A 6,000-nucleotide genomic window follows, 5' to 3' on the forward strand; every position below is an offset into this window, starting at 1 on the left:
CAATGAGAGTGCGGTCAGTTACCACATTCAAATCTTAGGGACTTTTGCAGGCTCACTCTTTAAACCATAGCAACACTAGACTAAAATGGCAGATTATTTTAAAAAAATTGAAACGCGGTGCGGTTTTTCCCCTAGATTACGATACTAGTAGAGAAATTAAGCTTCAAACTTTCGCCTCAGATGTCTCTCAAAAGGGGCACGAAATATCTTTTCCACACCATAGTTTCATCCTTGCTGAAATTAACCGTTCTCTTTCGATCGTCAAAATGCATTTTGAGTAAGTTTGGCTACATTTATATCGACACGTGAGCTGGGCAGGCCTGAGCGATAGTTGTTTTTAATATTTTTTTCCCTAAGAAAGTAGTATTAATGGATCAAGGATATTAAAGCATTCAAATATTTAAAAAGTGCGCCATATCGATTAATATATATTGTTGCTATAGATTTATAGATGTCTATATGACATGCGTAGATGTTATTCAGCTCTGTTTATGTAATATAGGATCACGATCTAACTCGCTGTCAGGATTTTTGCATAACGTGGAGACATCAGTTGTGATTGCTTAAAAAGTCGTCTGTTAGGACGTAGTATGTTTAATTTTTAGTTTTTAATATCCAAGTAATGCTTTAGAACTGAATTTTTTTTCATAGTCTAAATCATATAAATCATGAACAATAGTAGCTTTTGGCGTGCTTTAGGTATTGTAATTTTATGATTAAAGGCGAAGAAGCCTACAACAATCTTCAACTATGTAGACTGACTATTAAAGGAGTTATGTAATGGCACTTTTGTAGTTGATGGTGTTGCGTTTTGGTGGTTGAAAAGATTTGTTTTTAGAACAATAGATAAAGCTAATAATTCCATTTTGCAAAAACCGCGCAAATGCATAGAATCCACATGGCTCTTATCATACTCCATGTGTCAATCATTTTCGCGGCATAAACACGAGCTTGCTGATACACAAAATAAAGCAGAGGTGTAAGCCACCTCACGTAAGGGGCACAGAATTTCGTACATGTAAAATCCTAGCTACGCCACTACTTGCCAACCTAAATAGCCCTTGTTTCCATAAGCGTCAAGAAAGCTCTTTCTCATATTCGATGCCCAATCAACCAAGAAATGGTTTAATAATTTGTGTCTTGTAGCGCATTCTCTGCAGAGCAATTGTACTTAAGTTTGAGGTGAACAGAGCCTGGCACCAGAGGAAGTCGGTTAGAGCTCCGAGGGACGATTGTCGCTCTTGGTTCGCTGCATTCTCCCGCGTGCATGTCTCGTGTTTGTCTCCGCTGACCTGAAAATGGCAAGTATCCTTCGCAGCCGTTCTCTAGCCAACAGCTGCTTCCTAACAAACAATATTCCTTTCCCTTTGTTTGAGGATATAGGCCCTTACAGATTGCTCTAGTAAATGTGGCACGTTATTATTACTCTTATTGTTTTTTTCTTGCTGAAGTTTCTTTAGACACAGGAAAGTCTGAAATTAAGTGAAATTCACTGACATCATGCTCAACAAGTCCATCTAAACAGATATCACGCAAGTCAACAAGTCTGGATTATATTCCGGGCCGATCTTTTGAGGTGAACATTGCACTTATCGCAGTTCTGGTTTTCTTACTTTTGGGAAACGGTTTTCAGATTCTAATCTCTAACTCAAAAATTTTTAAGAAGTTATCTTTGTCTTTACTCTCATTTTTGTCTTCCCTTTTTTAATTCTGTCATTTTTTTTCCATCAAACATTTGAACAACTCTTCCTGGACAAATGAATAAAGGCTGATAGTTTCGAGAGGAACTGTTTGGGGCTGCGTCGGTCGGAGTAACGAAAAAATTTGGATATATCAACAAAGTTGAAGTGGTAAATTGGCCATCGTAACGATTACAAAAGCTGACGTTTCGAGCGTTAGCCCTTCGTCGGAGCGTTAGCCCTTCGCTCCGACGAAGGGCTAACGCTCGAAACGTCAGCCCTTGCAATCGTCACGGTGGCCAATTTACCACCTCAGCTTTGTCGATATATCCAAACTATTTGAAAGATGAGCTTTTGTTCAAGATTTTTACGGCTTTCCGTGCAACCTAAGTGTAAGGAAAGACCGCAGATTGCCATATGTTGCTTAGAATGATTAGGTAAATTAAAATGTCTAGCGACTGGTTTCGATGTGTCCTTGTCATTCCTTTCCACGTCTCGAAGGTGTTCTCGGAATCGGCCACCTAGTCTTCTGTCTGTTTCGCCGATGTATATCTTTTTGCAATAAGTGCAAGTTATGCAGTAGATTACATTGGCGGTGGTGCACATGAAGTGATCGGTGATCTTAATGGATCGTTTAGGTCCCGGTATTTTATCAGTGTTGTGAATGAAAGGACACGTTTTGCATCGTGCATCAGCGCATTTAAAAGTGCCTGGTTGGTCATTAGTCTGAAAATGACTAAAATTTTATCGCACTTTGAGCCCAGGTTTAATTTTCTCCTCTTTCCCTTTGTACGGCGACGTGCTTTGGCAAGGGAACTGTTTTAGCTTTTTAATAGAGCATCAAAACTTACAAAGGACAGAAGTACAGTCAACAAGACTGTTTGCAGTTTTCATATCATTAATGGACCATGCCAATTATCTTAACTTCTAGCAAGTTGTCATTCCGGGCTGTTTTAGATCTCTTATATATTCAGGAACCAGTCATTAGCTGTAGCCCAGAGGAGGGAATTGTAAAGGATTCTGGGAGATCATATGGTTTTTAGGGAGAACAGAGGGGGAATCAGCCGTCGCCGACAGAGTATAAAGGGGGAGAACTATAAAAATTCACTAGGGGGGAGAGTCAAAAGAATATTACAGAGCCTTACCAGGGATTAGGTAAGTTTTATCATAACAATCAAAATCCTCCCACCCTTTCCCCTTCCCCCTTCAGGCGATAAATGATGACCGATCCCAGTGTTCATTCCTCTGAAATATAAGCTGCACTGAGATTTTTGTCAAACCTCACCTTTTGGTGGTTAATCTTAAAGAAACGAAAAATTTTCAATAAAAATGGAAGAAATTTTGAAATAAAAGGGGGGTCCCGGAGCTCTCTTAGGAACTGCAGTACTCATATGACTTCTAGAATATCATGACAATTGTATTTACGAGTACAGGCTACGCTTGCGTTTCCGAAAATTGTTCCTTTTCCTTCGCTAACAATTGGACTTTAAATATATTTGAGGGAAGAATGACATTGCTCAGTTTCAAGAAAGAGAAAAAAGTTAATGGGTCGCCTTGCTCGTTTGTGAGAAAATGCCGATTTACTTCTGGTGAGTTCCGAAGATGGAGAAAAAGCAGCAACTTTTTAATGCGCGTGCGCTAGTTATGTGTTAAGGTATGCGCAGGAAGGGCGTGCCATGCAATACTATGGCATGTCTTTCAAACATGACCATTAGGAACAGCTGAAGTGGCGACAATGGAGGACAGATTTTCTCGAAGGAGGTGAGACTCCCATACAAGTGCAAGGTAGATGACTATATGATCAAAAGAAAACAAATCAGCGGATTTTGTTTCGTTAACCTCCGTGTTCGATCAAACCTTCCCTGTCTTTGGGCTATCCTGGTTCATCTGTAGGTTTATATCTCGGAAATTACTACTCCTTTGAGAGGATATTTGACTTAAATCATACCCGAAAAACAACATTGCAAGGTTTTTAATTGTAACTGAATATCCGATGATAAAACCTTGTGTATTTCTCTACTCCCTATGTCCCTTTTTCCCTCTTCCACCACTAGCCCCCCCCCCCATTCCCAAACTAGTCTGCATTGTCCTTTTCTTCAACGTTTTATTTACACTTCTTCATGCGTATCATCCACCAGACGATCAAGAAAAAAGAGAGGCATGGTACGTTTTGGATCATGAACAAGCTTATGAAATCAAGTTCACAGATAAATTAAACTTTCAAAAGACCATCACTGCAAACATATGATTTAGTGGGAAAGTAAGAGTAGCATAATGATTCTCATTCCAACGCACGCTCAGTTAACAACCTCGAAAGTTATATTTGTGTTCTCTCTCTGGAGCTGTGTATGGTCAGGTCCAGTTTTTAAAGCATGTTTTTTTTTTGTTCTCATTCAACAAACTACAACTAATGGACAATTATTTTATTACTTCACTCTGACGAAGACAAATAAATGGCCGCTATTGATACTTAATATTTTGCGTTAATTCACTTTAGTTTTAATAGCCTTTTCAAAGATGTGATATCATTAATTTAGAATTGAGTAAAATTAATCAAAATGAAAAAATTTATTTATATGGAGATTATCATCGCTTCGACATAAATAGTGTCACTTTGAATGGTTGCGTTCAACTGCTGGATACACTGAGAGAGGGGTGCAATTTGATCTGAAATCAGACACGTGATTTCAAAATCAACGAAAGCGCAGCGCAAGTCGATTTGAAATCACAAGTATATGAATGAAGAATTCTGGGGAGATCACATGGTTTTCAGGGGGAACAGAGGGGTCATCCGTCTTCGCCAAAAGAGTATAAAGAGAAAAGTCACCTCGGCAAGCCATGTCTTCCACAAAATGTCATCGGAATGAATCAATTTAAGGTGAAATAGCAACGAAATAATAAAACAATCCGCAAAGGAGAAAAATTGTAAAGCAAATTCTAATATCGTTATTGGAGGAGGATAAACAGTTGTCGGCAGAACATCACGCACAATAGTATTGCCTGGAAACGAAACGCGCTTTCTTCAAGTTTTTCAGAACTAATCCTGATAGACAGGCATTTCAAATTCGAGAGGCACCCTGCACCTTAGGGTTTCAAAAATCCGAGCTTTCATAGAGCCATGAAGATTAAAGGAAGCATGCACCAGCTGAAAAGGTGACTGAAGCTTAACACTCTCTGGGTAACCAAATCAGATATCATACAGCTTGCCAGCTAAAGTTCTCCCCAATGGTATGGATAAATTATCATACAGCTTGTCAACTAAAGTTCTCCCCAATGGCATGGATAAAAGGCGAGGCGTCACTAAGAGGAGGAGGTCTTAGGGTTCGCTTGAGCTTCTCTTATCGAAGAGAATCCTAAAGTTACAATTTGTTGTCTTATTTTTTATATAATTCATACCCCAAATGACACTTTCCTGTGATCCCTCCCCCTCCCCGTATCTGCTAAATATTTTTCTTACTGCTTGTCTGAATAAGTGCCGAACATGCAGTTTGGCAGGTAATTATCAGCCTACTAGTAAAGGTGTACTAGCAAAGGTGTCCCTTCAAAAAACTACAACGTGCGCGCGATAAAAAAAAATTGAGAAAAAAACTGCCACAATCATCTTGATTAAAATAACACTTTTAATGATTCCCTTCGTTGAAAAGCTCTACATCTACAGTCATCAAAAAACCAACGAAAAACAAGAAATGAAAACAAAATTTGATTACAATAACGTTGGTGCTAAGTGCACCAACGTGATTGTAAGTTGATTGTAAGTCGACTTGATTTTAAAGTTGCTAAAAAGCAACTTAAAATCAAGCTGAACTGAACTGTCCACGTAAATTGCACCTGATGGAGTAAACAAAGGAAATGAGCATTCCAGAGCAAAGAACGGTAACAATTATAGATGGCGAAGAGAATATGAAGTGAGAGAACTTATCCTTCAGACACACCCCTCTTCGCCAACAGAGTTTAAAGAGAGGGGCTATAGAAAATTGACTTCCAATCAACTGCCAATAAGAAAAGATCATAAGAGTAAAAAAATAACGGGGGGATTTATCGTCACCCAACCAAAATCTTCTAATCCCCTCATAGGCGCAAAATAATGAACGGTCCCTGTATACTTGTATATCTTTGGGAACACAACTACCCTTGATAGGGATTTTTCCCACTTGGCAGGTTTCGCTCTACTTAAAATACTCAATTGACTAGACTGGGTTCAATTGACATCAACGGACTGATTTACCTGAGATATCCCTTTCCGTTTGCTTCGGAAAGCTTCTTATTTCATCTTAAAAACGGAAAATCAAAATCAGTGGAATCAAAAGGCAATCATTTTCAT

This window comes from Stylophora pistillata, chromosome 5 (genome assembly GCF_964205215.1).
Source record: "Stylophora pistillata chromosome 5, jaStyPist1.2, whole genome shotgun sequence".
In the NCBI taxonomy this organism is placed as follows: Eukaryota; Metazoa; Cnidaria; class Anthozoa; order Scleractinia; family Pocilloporidae; genus Stylophora; species Stylophora pistillata.